This window comes from Aulostomus chinensis, chromosome 16 (genome assembly GCF_037954235.1).
Source record: "Aulostomus chinensis isolate RoL2024-O1b breed Wild chromosome 16, RoL_Achi_v1.0, whole genome shotgun sequence".
Taxonomy (NCBI): Eukaryota; Metazoa; Chordata; class Actinopteri; order Syngnathiformes; family Aulostomidae; genus Aulostomus; species Aulostomus chinensis.
In genome coordinates this window covers 12,289,794-12,305,606 of record NC_141335.1, presented here as the reverse complement: position 1 = coordinate 12,305,606, position 15,813 = coordinate 12,289,794, and positions in this window count along the sequence as shown.

The following is a 15,813-nucleotide window of genomic DNA, read 5'->3' as shown; positions in this document are numbered from 1 at the left end:
AGTTGTTCCAGAGGAAAAGTGATCAAACTTTTTTGCAAATTGCTCATGCTTGTATACGACCCTGTCAAGCTGTTTCAGTCGTCACTTGGCATGTGAGCTCATCACCATCTTCCCACGTTAAAGTTACACTGACAAGTACAGAGCCTGAAGTGAAGCATCTTGTTGCAGTTTCTACAGTATCCCACACTTTCCTTTCACTGTGGTTTTACCCCTTCAGTATGTTTGTGTGTGTGTGTGTGTGTGTGTGTGTGTGTGTGTGTGTGTGTGTGTGTGTGTGTGTGCGTGTGTGTGTGTGTATACGCCTTTCAAACTGCCACGGCTTCTTCAAGAAATGAATGACACCTCTGTTACAGCTCAAATACAACATATTTGGGTTGCAACCTATAATTGAATATGTTTCTGCCACCTTGACCTCCACTCGTACTACTGAAGTAACGCTTCCACTTCATCCTCAGTCCAAGCTGGTCTTTTCCTTTGAAGTATTTCTGCAACTGACATCTGTTTACACAGGTAGGTGCATGCACAGATGACGTCAGCAATCTTGAAATGTTTTTCCAGCTATTATCATTGACGTAAATTCATCATGACATGGTTCTCACACTTTTGTGAGGGTGGAAATCCTGTTATGAATAATAATATGAATAGTGAAGCCAAATTAATGTGAATGTAGCCTGAGATAAATACTCGGTGCTCTTTGAACTGCATAGACACTCAAACTGGGAGGAGCTTATCATCCCTTGCAAACACACATAGCACCTGTCATCTAAGTGAATGGGTTTTAGTCCCAGCATCAATATGCATGCTTTTCTTCTGGGCTCAGAAATCTCAACCACATTTACTGTGAGGATGAGCACATTTGAGAGAGGAAACCTTTCCCCCTGACACCAAACATCCCCTCTATCCTCATCATGCTTCCTGCCATTTCACCTGCATGTTTATCACCACAGAAATACTCACCACATGTGATTTACAGTAAACATCCTGCATCCGTCCCTCTCGCCCTTTTGGCCTCTCGTTACTGTCTCCAGTGGAGCACCAGACTGAATAATTGAACAGTGAGCAGAAGATTCATGAAAAGCTTGGCTGCCAGAGCGCTCCGGGGGCCAAAATGCTCAACACTAGTCTCTAGAAACTGTGAGAGAAGCTACAAACTCATCCATATTTACTCTCGCCACACTGCTGCATGCTCAGGGAGGGAGAGCCATGCACACTTCCAGGCTACTGTGCATGAACTTACTGTACAGGTGATCTGATTGGAAGAATACAGCTGCGATTGAAGTGATACTTCAAACACTCATACGGAGCGCGTGCGTGTGTGCAATATTTAATCACTGAAGGTCTGTTCACTTTATGTCTTTTCTTTCTCGGTGTGTTGATAACAATGTTAGGGGGCCCGTATGCTTGTTTTTCTGCTTGTTTTGCACTGAAAGTGAGCCACTACACTCGTTCAAGACAGTTACCACTGATATAGTGTGGCAAGTCAAATAGCATTTCCTTGGATTATTAAGTCCTCCTGCTCATACAGGCGTGTAAGTTTTTGTTTTGTTTTTTTTAAGCACAAGCTTGTTAGACTTGGGAACAAAAGCATTTGGTTATGTTTAGTAAAAGTTTATGGTTTGGATTTAAATCAGTACTGGTTTGTTTGGGAGATCGAAGCCAACACTCACCACTGTAAACCAGCTAGCTCCCATTCCATCCACTCCTATAGCCATATATCCATCCAAATATCTTGCCAAAACTAATATTAGCAGCCATCGAAAACCTCTTTTTTACTCAAAATCACCACTGTCTCTGTTATTTTTCCATCTATCTCCTTAAACTGATTGTTTTAATTGCATGACATCATGTGGTTCTTCCTAACGCCCTGTCGTACTGCAACTGTACACGGCTATTAGCTGGAGAAAGTACCAAACACAGGCAGGGAATAATCAAAAGTCATTAATAATGAGAGAGAAGAAGAAAGCATGTTCACTAGAACTGGAAGACAAAATCATTTAAATTTATGTGGAATAATAAGAGTTTGAGGTTTGTTTCTCACTACCAAACAGCAGGATGGATTTGGTTGTTTGAATTAGAATAGAGGCATGAAAGCAGAGAGATCTTTAGGAAAACATGATTGGTATTTAGGATTTCCAAATTGGGAAAGCCCCCATAAAAGAGTACTAGTTTGAGGGTTGTTTTTTTCTAAATACAAATTCAGTGCAAAGACCATTTGTTATCTCCGTTTTGAACGGCAGCCTGACGGGATCTGCAGGCTGGATCCCTTGTTACCGTCAGTCTTGGTAATCTCTTTCGTATTCCCAGGAGACTTCATACCTGGTGGGCGGGGGGAAAAAATTGCAAAGTGAGAGTGAAGCTTACAGGGAGCCAGGCTAAATACTGATGATGTGCGATCAAATGATTACTCAGAGAGCACATATACAGTTCCTCCATTGAGGTATCAAGCACTACTCTCTCACGTCATCTCGATATGTCTGGCTGCAGCTGGCGAGAGAACATTTGATCTGGAGTGAAAGAAAAATGTCTCATATTTGGAACTATGTGAGGTAAATGTAATAAATGGCGTTTTAATACCGTAAGACTACAAGTAACGAGTGAGCTTCTGTTATTCTGTAGTCATAGGTGGCAATCAAAGCACATCAAACACAAGAATTAAACCTTCCTCCGGCTGAGTGGAGTAGAGGGAGGTATATCAGATAATACAATTAGGGGATCTGTTGCAGCAATTGCAAGCCACGATTAAAAGGCGTGTGTTAAATGATTGCAAAAAAAATCAATAGAGTAGGTGATTATGAGAGTCAGTGAATAAAGAGGCTAAAAAAGGAATATGTGTAGACAGACAGAGAGAGAAGAGACAGAAAGAAATTTTGGATCATCAAAAAAAAATGTTTTCTGGGTACTTCAGCTCTTTCTCTCTTCCATCCCCACCAATGCACTACTCCACTCAGCACTGAACCCCATGATCAAAGTTCTGCCCCCCCCCAGTGTAATCCTCTACCATGCAGGCCTGCGATGGAACACACACACACACACACACACACACACACACACACACACACACACACACACACACAAACGTATGGAAACCACATCAAAACTCTGAGCCTCAGTCAGTTTCCTCTGAACATTCACAGGCTCTAATGAACCATGATCTGAGCACTATAACATTCTTGCACACATACACGCACGCACGCACGCACGCACGCATGCACACACACACACACAGAAACATATACATTGGTATTTTTATGCATAATTAGAACAGATCTGGTGTGACATCACAGTAAAGGAGAGAGGAGGGGAGGAGCGGAACTGGTGACAGTCTTTTACAATGTGATTACTTGTAGGAACACAGCAGCTTTTTGGGCATTGCACTTATTTGCCATCTTCCCCAGAGCCAGAATCCAAAACATAGTCTGAACTAGTTTTGATGTGGTTTTCCAAACAGTTCCTGAGAATGTCGGTTGTTTCTCAAATGTCAACATTTAACTGTCAGAGTCATGTGATGACCAGCAGGCCAGAGGAAGTGGTCCCAGCAGCTGATTTAACAGGCCCTCAGAAAACTTTTAATTCCTTATTGCTTCCCAAGATTTATGTTCCCTGGGCCCTGTACATGGCTGCCTGCTGCTATGTAGTCACATGGTAATCTGTGCAAATACAAGAAATACTTAATTCTTCTTCTGTTACAAATTTTGAATTCCTCACATCTGATCCATATATTATTCAAAAAGTAAAGTTTGTCAGAGTACAACCCCTGGAAATTGACAAAAAATATATAAATTCAGTGCAATATTTAGTTTCCCAAAAGTTCAAATGATAGTTTGAAGGAAAGAAAAAGAAGAAGTCACAAACCTGACGTAAACAAAAACACAAATAAATTCACCCCTCATCTTTCAGCGCATCATTGAGTGTTTTGCTTTGAACGAGCAGGTGCTGCAGATGTTCCAGCTGTGCTGTTGAAATAGCCGCTAGCACTCGTGGTTGGCTCACTGTCGACAACTTTGGATTCAGTGCTGCTAGACATATTTCCCACTCCCCACTTCTCTTCCTGATAGCTCGTGTGCACAGCCGCGTTTGAAGAGTATCCGAACCTTCCATTTTAATGCTACGTTAATATCACCGGTTTAACCATGGATGACATCGATTTGCATAAATATTACAAGAAAGACAAAACATAACGCAAATACCAAATCAGTTTCTGTACCTCTCCTTAAAAAAAATTTAATGTTTGATGGTATAATTTGGTTTAAGGGTTCTTTACTATTTTCATTTTCAAAAAAATATTTCAGGGCTTTTTTCATGTACTACTAGAGGAGAATTGATATTCTCGGGTTGTGTGGGAGTTGCATTTTTAATGCATGTTCTCTATCTGCTGAAAGATGCTGCAGGAAAATATTTCTCTGTTTATGACTTTATTTTGAAATCCTTAAAATCACAATTTTTCTCCATTCAGTGAGATTCACACATAATGCAATATTGTCTGGAATTGGGGGGGGGGGGGTGTTCTTGGATAGCCTGCAGCAAACATTATCAAAACATTTTAAATGAAAGATACAAATTTCAGCTAAATGTTTGAAATTACGTACTTGCAACGGTTACTTTCTATTCTTATGTGGTCTGTCTCTGATGTGTCTCTTTCATATGTTTGAAGGCACTTGTCATCAAGTCAAACCCCTGTCAGGATTGAGAAATACAATGACTACTGTATAATATATTCAGAGTGTAAAAATGCGGTGTCATTTAGACTTGTTAAAGCCCTAAACCAGCCATTCTAAAAGGGAAAGTATGTATCCTTGGGTAACTGGAACAAATGAAATATGTTATTCACAGTATTTTCATATGAAAAGTCCCTGGGCATGAGGCCACTAACGAAGATAAAACAAAAGCCAACAGATGATGAAATCTACTAAAATCCTGCATCATTCCCCATAGTCACATAATCCCATCATTCCATCCATTATTTCCTCAAAACAATACTAAATTCCCACTTGGGAATGATCCCAACATCATTAAAATGACAATTGTCAGTCTGATCTGAAATGTCCTCCAGGGAGTACATCATCATTGCTATTCATCAGAGAGATAACCAGTAATCTTTTAATGCTGGATTAAAGAGTATGGAATTCAAACATCCCAGCAGCAGCAGCCCCTACCCCCACCCTGGCATCAGGGACTCAACCCAGCAGTAGTTTTACTGAAATGAATACAGACTGGCACTGAACAAGTAACATTAGAGTTACGTAACTCTTTCGGAATCCTCCCAAGCTTCTGTTTTCCCCCAAGTTTCATCATTGTTTATTCTATGTCAAAGTCTTTTCCTTTTCTTCTTTTTCATGAAAATGAGTGAAAATCCCTATTCTGAAGTCTCGAGTAAACTAGCTATTAACTAATCAATGCAGCATCTCATTTCAGTAATTGTGTTCAGCTCATGAGCCGCCTCCTTGTTAGCTCCAGCATGAAAGTATATAGCTGTCAGCCACGAGCTATTGTTTTGCTCCGCTCTATTCAGAAACGTTCAATAACAATCACAAAATGTTCTTTTGTAGCTTTGACAGGATGAATTAAACATGACTAGATTTCAGAACAAAGAAGTGCTCCTATTTAGATGCTGCAAGGAGAGAACACAGTAATTGCTCCAGTTGATCTCAACACAATAAAACTCTATTTTCACAAAAACGAAATAAATTCTGCGCACCTCTGTAGCGTGGTGGATGTAGCTGACACCACAGAAGTGAAAGTCTGGTAACCTTGAAGCAATTCTTCAACCACGAAGTGTATTTTGTCTTTCAAGTACTTGCAAATAGGTGTTTTGAGTTGAAAAAGACTTTTTCCCCTTTTGAATCGCTTCTTTGAGGCTCCAGAATTCTGAAAGAACCAACCGTATAGTTGATAATCCACATCTTCTTTATCAAGTCATTTGCTCTGTAATCCACAAAAACTTGGAGTTGTGCTAAAAACAAGCAAACGAGAACGCTCCGGTTTGCCAACTTCCACATTCCTCTGAACCATTTTGCTAATTCCGTTGCACAAACCAACGTGTTATTATTTTTCGTTTCATTCAAATGAAAGCATTTTGGGATTATATATCATTTGGGTTTATACAGAAGATGTGGATTATACCAAATGATGCTATTGAGAGCTTGTAATCGCACGTTTTAGGAAATGTATGCTTTTTTTTTTTGCTGTGGCTGTCATCAGTCTCCATTAGCTTCAAGCTAAACATGTGTGGCTGGCTCTATCCTTGTTCTGGAGACACAAAGAAGCGATGCAGGAGGGAAAAACATCTTCATGAACCCAAGACACCTATTTGTGAGTACTTGAATGTACATTTTTTTGGGTGAAGTGTCCCTTTAGAAGTAGTGAGATGACAGTCTCCCTCTTCCTCTGAAGTTCTCTCCCCCTAGACATCTTCCTGCTAATGTCCTGATAATGCAGTCTAATATTGATGTAGCTCACTAAGAGCTACAGAATGATGAAGTTACACTCATAATTGATGCATAGATCCATTAGGGCCATCTTTAAGTGTCACAACACATCATGACTGGCCAGAGATCTGATGCATCGCATCGGTCTGCTCCCACTAAATGTGAACTGGGACGTGAATCACTGTCTTTGTAAGTGATGACAAACACTTTCCCAAACTCATCTGCATCCTGAAAAAAAACTGACAGCAAACTTCAAAGCTGCTTGGTTCATTTCAGGTTCTCCTTTCTCAGTTATTTATGACACTGACTTCTCTTTATGACACAATCATAACCATTTATATCACCTGTAAAATATATATGTCAGCCGTTACTGTTTAAAAGCCATGTTTGTCATCACCTTGTCTTCTGCACTGCATCTCAAATAAGTTCTCTCTCTTTCTCTCTCCAAGCGTCAACGACTGCTGGGAACTGTGTTCAGAAATTTGCATTTGTGGCGTTTGAATTATCCCCTTTGAAGCACGTCATGCAAATGCAGAGTGATAGGGAGGTAGACGTCTGTAAAGGTTTGCGGTATTATCTGCCACACGCATTCTTTGTGTCCTCACATCAGATTGGAGTGGGTTAGAGGGCTTCGGCGGGCCTTTTTCCATTAAGGAGCTCATTCGTTTTAGCCCTCTCTTGCATCCTGCCAACTTCAAAGGTGTTGGTGGAAACGGTTTTAACGGGGTTCTATTCTTGGTCCTCCATCCTTTCAAGTGCTGGATGAATGTGTTATGCAAATAAAACACCCTCAAACCTTTTGCTCTTGTTCTAATTTATGAAATTGCTGGATGATGTGTTTGTGACAAGCATAAAATTCAGTATTATTTAGCTACCTGCATGGGTGGAATTAACTACAAACACTCATGGTGGGCTATGTTTATACCTTGGAGAGTGCAAGAAGTGGATGGAGCAGTATGACAACAACCAGAGGCAACGTTGGTCCTCCAGAGACCTTGTCAAGGTGTTCTTGTGCAAATTACTGATCTGTTAACTGCTCCTGATGCATTCACTATGACTGTATGAATGTGTGTGAAGTTAGCACCTTCCTTAGCCTCCCTCTGAAAATTATGTATGCATGTGCTAATGTGTTGTCACCTGAGTTGCTGGTGGGCTACCCGTCCATCTATCCATCGTGTTGCGTTATCAGGGGGCTGGAGCATATCTCAGGTGTGGTGAGAGGCAGGGTGTACCAGGACAGGTCGCCAGTCCATCACAGGGCCAACGTACAGAGAGAGACAGGCTCCAGTTATCCTAACTTTCTTTGGTCCGTAGCTCCAAAACCTTCTTTAAGGACGGAATATTTCACCACTGCTATGTCATGATATCAGCCAGTCTTTGTTGAAAAACAAATATGTACAAGTTTTCAAAGGCAGACATCCCCTAGGTGCAGGACAGAAGCATCAGTGCGAAATTCAGAAAATTTGTCACAGTCCACTGTGTCTGCTTTTAGTTATGGACTCTTGGTTTTGGACTTTTAGTTTGTTTCTCGGTGGAACCTTTTTTGTTGTTTAAAGTTCATCTTAGTTTGTTCTGATTCTTTGTGTTTGCTTGAACCCTGTTTTGGTCAGTTCCTGTCTTTTGTTGTATCACTAAGTCTTTGTTTGCTTTTCACCTCCTGTCTTTCTTTGTTTTCTAGACAGCGGCTGGCGAACCAAGATCGTTGATGTCTCATCAGCTTATAAATCTTGTCAGTCACAGGCCTGTTCCTTATGTCTTTTATCCAATCAGTTACTCCCCGTCCCTTGTGTCCTTCTACCAGTTTCTTGTTGTGTGATTAGTACAGCTTCTTTTTAAGTTCAGTTCTCATTTGATGTGGTGTTGGATCATTTGTTTAGTTTAGCATTCATCAGCTTTCCCAGTGTTTCTTTCGTTCCTGTAGTTCTAAAGTGTTTTAGTATTTTAGTAAATATATCTACTTTGTTTCACGATTGTGCCCCCTGTGTCTGCATTTATATCCTGATTTCTAAACCTTGGAAACAGTTGTCCACAGATTAGATACTGCTCTCGATCATCCTAACGTGATCTCTCCACATGTAACATTTCAGTTGCAAGCCTTTCCGAAGACATGAAACGGAAGCACACCTCTAAAAAAAAAAATGTCCCTCTCGCCCTTGTAGGGTGGTTCTATGTCAATTTGGGTCCCCTACCAGACGCCTGGGAGTTTGAGGGTTCTACACGGTATCTTAGCTGTTCCAAGGACTGGACTCTGCTCTTCTGGACTGATGTTTCAGTTGTTGCTCTCAGAGTCTGCTGGGGCCACTCTCTCCTGGTTTGGGGGTCTGTTCTAGCTGTTCTTTTAACCCTTGGTACTTCTCAACCTTCTCATGTTCCTTCTTCCTGATGTTGGTGTCAGCTTTCTGGTTTTAATGTTTGTGGCCTCTGTGTCCTCCTTTGGCCAGCTTATGATCCCAGTGGGGTATCTGATGACCAGCAGTGTGTACATGTTGATGGCTCAGACCTTGTTCTCACCGTTCAATTGACTTCTCAGGACTTTTCTTACACGCTGGAGGTACTTGGCAGTGGTTGACTTCCTTGCCGCCTCCTCATGGTTTCCATGGTTAGCCTGTGGGATCCCAAGGTACTTGTAGCTGCTCTGGATGTCGCGTTTATTTCCCTCTGAAAGGTCGATCCCTTCAGTTCTGATCATCTTGCCTCTCCTTGATCCCATCCAGCCACATTTGTCCAATCCGAATGACATCCCCTATGTCATTGCTGTAGATCCTGGTGGTGTGGATCAGTGTGTCAATTTCTCACTCATTCCTGGCGTACAGCTTGATGCCATCCTGTAGAGCAGGTGGCTGATTGTTGCCCCACTTTCGAATCAGTATCTAAAACCACTCCTTGTGATGATCTGACTGAGAAGGTTCAGGTTTATGCAAATCAGTAGCGGTGACAGTGCATCTCCTTGGTATGTGCCGCACTTGATGTTAACTTGGGCTGATGGCTTTAAATTGGCCTCAAGGGTCGTCTTCCACATCGCCATCGAGTTTCTGACGAAGGCTCTCAGTTTACTGTTGATGTTGAACAGTTCTAGACGTTCTAGTATGCATGTGTGTGGCATTGATTCATTGGCATTTTTGTAATCAGTCCAGGTGGTACACAGGTTGGTCCGTCTGCTCTTACAGTCCTGGACTGCTCCGTCAACCAGTAGCTGGTGCTTGGCTCCTCAGCTGTTAGCGCCAATTCCTTTCTGAGCCCTGTTCATGTATTTGTCCATGTGCTTACTTACCTTAGCTGCTATGATACCGGACAGGAGCTTCCATGTTGTGGAGAGGCAGGATATTGGTTGGTAGTTGGATGGGATGGGGCCCTTCTAGGGATCATTCATGATCAGGAGTAGATCAGGTATGACAGTTCATGTGATAAAATATACACCAAAAATGTAAAATGCCTTGAAAAGTGGAATACATACATATAAATGGACGCACGAATGCAAATCCCTATATACATCAGGGAATCCAATAATCTAGCAGAAGAAAAAAAATCAGTGCTTAAAGCATACTGAGAAAAATTGCATGACTGTGTAAAAACGACAGCCAGGATAGCAGAACTCTCTCTGCAACGTCCTATTTTAAACATATCACGCCACTATTTGTAGAAGGCCAGAATGCTATAAAATCACATGCTTGGTTGGTATTACTCTGGCTTTGTTTGATTCTTTGTAAAAAAAAAATAAAAAATAAAAAAGCCAACTGCCACAATCGTGGAGTCATTTTCACTGCAGTATTGCAGAATCTTGCCCTCAAGCAAACCCTGCTTTATCGCCTATTTTACTCTAAATTGGAACATAATTCACTAAATGAACAACATATTCAGTATTGAAGAGGACTCGAAACTGGAGATTTGTGCAATAAAATCATCAGGAAAGTTTAAATTGAAGTGATAAATCAGGTTTTTTTCTCATAAAACACTATAAAGTCAGACTTCTTTTTGCTATCACGGGAGTCGCCCCCTGATGGTCTGTAGAAAAAATGCAGGCACATACACTTAAGCTTCACTTATCAGCCTAGGAAGCTCGTCCCTTTATCATTCAGTTTATAGAGATCTTCACAACCACTGCCTAGCTGTTGTCATTCGCCATTCCTTCTTATATTGACAAAAAGTAATGAACACTAATTTGTATATAACCCACATAATCATGAGCCGGGAGCTTGTCGAGACATTTGCAGCTATTATATGTATTTATTGCCTCAACTTGACCTCAGCATTTTCAACATGATCTTAAAATACCGCATGTTCCTCTGAGAGTAAAGTGGATGACTGGCATTTAGTGTGGAGGATCTCACCACAGGCTGGTCGTTTGTTTCACTGGGATTCTGCAGGAAAAATTGAGCATAACTTTTCGTAAAATATCAAATGAATATTTTATGAGAATATTTTTGCCCCTGCAAGTGCGCATCAAGCTCAGTAGTTAAAAGGCAGGGGAGTGACATACTAAACTATAGAGGACCTCAGATTCAGAGCCTAGGACGAAGATGTGATTTTATTAGAAAATATTCCTCAGCAACAACAAAAGAAAAAAAGCAGACGCCATGACACCTCCACCTCATACATAATTTCTAAACAGTAAGTCTTTCAATGTATAAATCCTATGACAGTCTTCATTTCAATATGCATCTCTTTGATTTATTTCAAGTATCTTATCTACTGTAGGAAAATCAAATAAATACTTTCAAGGTAACTGCCTTCTGACTTTCTGGCAGTTCACCCAAGTAATATGACACTTATATCAATGCAATCTGAAGCTGTCAGATATCTCTGGGACTCCATTTTCCCAGAATGTTTCTATCTTTAGACAAGTCAAAGTGGTTTGATGCAAAATTGCTCAACTTCTCCTGACTCAGGCTAATGATGTTGGATCGATGTCGTGGTGCACAGACGCTGAGTTCAAGCCGTTAATCGGAGCAGCTTGTGATCCTTTTATCGATACGTTCCTTTTCATATCTCTCTTTAACACTCAGGAGTTTGAGTCCGCCCATTGCTCTTCGCTGCTCATGTTTTTTTTTCCCGTTCTGATTGATCAAACCCAGTATGTTTGACAGTTATTGGCGTTTCTGTAAATATTGTGGAGAAGCAGCTTATGAAATGTTGCATGAGCAGCAGCAGCAGAAGCAACTGCACAGTTTGAGAAGAAGCACTGCAGAGAAGGGGGTTGGGGTGGGGGCATAATAAATTCTGAATCAAAGCCTGAAGCCAAACCACATAGTCCCCTCTCATTTTGTCCTTCTGCATTTTTAGTTATTTTTTTCTGTAAATACAAGAAATAAAAGTAACACAAATTGCATTTTTGATTTTTTGTTTCATCTCTGCAAATAAGCAGTTTCTGTGGCTTAACTAAGAGCTCTAGGGTAAACAATCGACCAATTATGTGATAAGAATGATGACATTCATCTTTTACTTCCGTTATTTTCTCTTTAATGTCTAATGTACTGTGATTTTGATGTTTTGACCATTACAAAGATGTTAAAAATGTCTTTTAGAAGGACTGGTTCAATGCTCAGTTGTTCAATGCTGGCAATGGGAATACTTTAGCAGAAGAGAAAGAGGGGAAAAAATTACATTTTCTGAGGAAGGCTTCTTGCATCTGCTTGTAAGCGCTTTCAGTTTTCGCTGAACAGATTTTTTTTCCTTTGAAAATCACCCAAACCATCACACACCCGCTCGCTCTCATGAGAGTTCATGCTTCTGTTGGAGTGATGTTATTTGTCAGTGTGCGGATGGGTCTGCATGCAAGCATCCACGAGTGCATGAGTGTGCATTTGGTGTTACAAGGGTTCTGCAGATGTGACGGAATGGAAATGAAAAAGGTCACTGAACAAACGGCTGTGCTATGTCGTGCTGTCACACGTTAAAACAGATATCATCCTCCTTTCCAGAGAAGGAAACAAAACTTTCAGAAGCCTGAAGTACTTTAAGTATGTGAGTGCATGTCACTGGGTATCATTTCCAAAGGTGTAGTAACTGAATATGAGGTGGAAACATAAAATATTGGGTTTGCCAATGTAGGTGTTCCCTTTTTATGATCACCCTGGCTTCTGGGTACCCCCTCAAAGTACCTTAACCTACATTTACTGTAACAGCTAGCAGTTAGCCCTCCCTCTTATACAGGAGGGAGCCTTTGAAGTAAATAAATACAATAAAAACAGCCTCGGCCCAGAAGCTGAGAAACACTGGCCTATAAAAAACAAATCACTTCCTAATGTGAAAAATCCTATAAGGAATTCTCATACTGTACCCAGTTCTTTGGAATGGCCTGAACAGTTTGTGTAGCATCTCGAGTAAGTTAAGGTTATTGGGATCACTACAGTATACCCAACTAAACACCATCAAGGCGACGTCGACTCTTTTATACAGCCATGCAATTGAATATACATGTCACTGTATGCGTGCAAGCAAAAGTAGGGAGTGTGCATACATGAATCTGTGATAAGTGGGTAAGTCTGCATGCAAATGTGCTCATTAACTGAAGGGTATTGTGTGTATACTGTGTCACTGGCTCAGAGGTCTGTTTGAAACTGAATTATTAAGATGTGCTTTCCCTCTTAGTTCCAACTCACTGGTACATGTTAATGTGAAATTAGTCTCACTTTACCCTTCTGATCTTTATGCGCACATACTGTTAAAACACATCACAATAAAGCAGCTCTCTGGTACATCCATGCAGGTTTGATCAGTGTGATGGCCGACTTTAGTTCTGCTGCTGATGTTCCTCTTCCAGCAGTGCTCAGCTGTGCACATATGCAAAGAAGTTTAAGTATTTACTTCACGGCTGAAGTAGCCAGAAACAAGAACACCAAGAAATGTAGTCATGCTGAAATAACAAGGAATTCCTTCCCTTAAAAAGTTTTATTTGACTCAAAAGGGCACACATCTGTTATGCAAGTCAGGCTAAGTTGTAGAGTATGGTGTCAATTCAATAAGGAATTATAAATGAAGCTTTACAGTCAACACTTCACGCCTTTAAACCACCGCTGAGAGTGTCAATGATCAGTAAGGGGTAACCCAATGTAAAAAAATAAAATATCACATTTTCTTTCATCAGATGTGAAATTTGGAAAAGATCTGCTCATGTCAAGTCCATTTCAACCGATCGATAATGAAATATCAGAATTGATCGCCGTGGTAATACAGTTAAACAAAAACTCGCGATCTTCCCCCGTTGCAAAGTTCTTGAGGGATTTCTGACCAAATTTGAGATGGATCTGGATCTTCTAGATGGACAACTGCATAAGTGGGGAAAGCCTGTCACTTCTGTTGCCACCAGGGGGAGCTCTGTCTAAATTGCCAGCAAAAATTAATATAGCAGTTAACTGAGGAACAACCTATTAAATTTGGTGAAATTTTCGGGCAGATGTGTTTAACATTAGCAATGACATTTAGAAAGTAGGAGTGGGCGGTGTGTTCTCTTGGGTGCCCCTATTGTTCTTTAAATGATACAAAATAATGGGTTTTAATTATACTCTGCAAACTGGGTCGATGGTGAAATCCAGCTACACTAAAATGTGTGTGCGTGTGTGTGTGTGTGTGTGTGTGTGTGTGTAAAAGAGATAAAGAAAGAGAGAGAGAGAGAGAGAGAGAGAGAGAGTAATTCTGTTTGTGATATGGGTTCAGATAAAGGACAAAGAACAAAGACCAACACAATCATCTGACATGTGACCTTACCTATTAAGTATACCAAAGCTGTTTTTATGACCCCTCCCTCCCTTCCCCTTGACTCACCCTAACTCCTGTGAAGAGTTCAGGGGCAGACGGCGTGGCCAGTGCAGCATAATCTGATGTGATTTGAAGTTGGCTGTATGTGTCTCTTCCCAGCCCCGAAGGAGAAAGTCCTTTAACCTCCTGCACTCAGATTAAAGGTATCAGGTTTATACTCGGGTGCACTCGCACAGGCACTCGGTAGCCTTCTCTGAGGCATGATTATCCCTCCTCACCAAGCACACCTCGCTGGAGTGTGCTCTCACATCGCTTCAGGTCTTTGCACTCCTACGTCATCTCTGAGCTTTAACACAGTAACACACTCAGTAGGGGAAGGTGACAAGATCGCACCCCTGCAGAATGACATGTGATAAGGGCTAGCAAAGACTAAGCTTACTAAGAGCTCAACAGGGCCTCTGGTCCTAAATTCATGGGGTGTTCCCAAATTGGACTGTAGGTTCACAGTTTGGTTAAAGGCTGAGTGTTCTCCGTATCATCTACTGATCGGCCAGAATACAACATGTCCTTTATCCATAAAAGCCCACTTCATCCAACTGTGCCAGGGCCAAGAGTGTGTATCGTGCCAGCTTGCAGTATGGAACTATTAGCCTGGACCCTGGAGGACAAATAAGCAAATATATTAGGCTTACGTCCTCAACATATCTGCAACTCCGTGTTGCAAGGTTTTGGAGGACAGATATCAAGGAATGCTTTTTGCAACACTACACACTTCCTGTCATGCACATTATTGTGCCCACCTTTACGCACATGCACCTCTGCATGCACACACGCCCACTCCCCCGTGAACCAACCCCTATGCAACACACACACACTCAAGCACACCATGCCCCTCCTTCTTAGCCTGTATGTCTCCTACACACATCAATCCATAAAGCCATCACGTAGCAGCTGGTTCAATTTTATTGTGTGAATTGTTTATCACTTCTTGTCACTGTTTCAAGACAGTAATCTTTCCTCGTCTGCAGAAATAAAGCAGTTTTCTTTTCTAAAGGTTCAATGAAGGTTTCTGTACCTGAACCCTCTTTCAAATTCAGCCAACTGTAAAGGTGATGGCCCCCGGCTCAGCGGGACCCTACTGTTGAATCATGTTTGATGTTCTGCCTTCACCAGAGGGCAGGGCGGAGAGTGAGGCAGTGCCATGCTTGTGTTTAGAGATAGAAGAAACCAGCGAGAGCCTGAGCTGTACAGTACGGAGAAGAAGAAAGAAGAAGAAAGGCGTCCAATGACACAGAGGAAGGAATAACAATGAGAGCTGTGCTGCAATGTTGTCTGATTCCAGCATGAACAAAGACACAAGAAGACTGTGTGTTCGTGTGTGTGTGTGTGTTCTTGTACTTGCTACATCTTGAGGACTAGAATACGTATTTAACCAACAGAGTGAGGACTTTTTTAGAAAGTGAGGACATTTTAGCCGGCTTTCACATCTTCAAAGGGCTGTTTGAAGGTCAAGACTTGGTTTAAGGGTCGAGGTTAGAATTAGGTTCTGGTTAGGTTTAGGGTCAAGGTTAGGGTCAGGCAGTCAGTTGAGATGGTTGGGTTTAGGGTGAGGGGCTAGGGAATGCATTACGTCAATGAAAGTCCTCACAAAGGTAAGTACAAGGGTGTGTGTGTGTGTGTGTGTGTGTGTGTG